Source organism: Myotis davidii, unplaced genomic scaffold (genome assembly GCF_000327345.1).
Source record: "Myotis davidii unplaced genomic scaffold, ASM32734v1 scaffold1238, whole genome shotgun sequence".
NCBI classification, from domain to species: domain Eukaryota; kingdom Metazoa; phylum Chordata; class Mammalia; order Chiroptera; family Vespertilionidae; genus Myotis; species Myotis davidii.
In genome coordinates, this window is record NW_006289106.1 from 76,733 (window position 1) to 76,977 (window position 245).

A 245-nucleotide genomic window follows, 5' to 3' on the forward strand; every position below is an offset into this window, starting at 1 on the left:
CTGCCCTCCCAGCCCCCAAACGGATGGGGCGGAGACCCTGGCTCCCTGGAAAGGTGCAGTCTGATGGCGCGGGGAAAGCCCTGCTCAGATGGCCCCCAGTCCGAGGGGGGAGACCGGGGAGCCGCCTCCCGTTCGGCAGGGGAGGCGGCAGCAGGTACCGCAGCTCCCAGCTCCGTGTGGCCAGAGCAGAACACGGAGAGGAGCACCCAGCGGAGGAAGGCGAAGCCGGCAGCGAGGGCGCTGCC

The 245-nt window shown here is 71.4% G+C and overlaps 1 protein-coding gene across 1 annotated transcript in view; it reads right to left on the bottom strand.

Moving 5' to 3' along the window:
* Positions 1-245, bottom strand: part of DCAF15 (DDB1 and CUL4 associated factor 15) — an 8,890-nt gene that overhangs the window by 8,169 nt on the left and 476 nt on the right. The window lies entirely within an intron of this gene.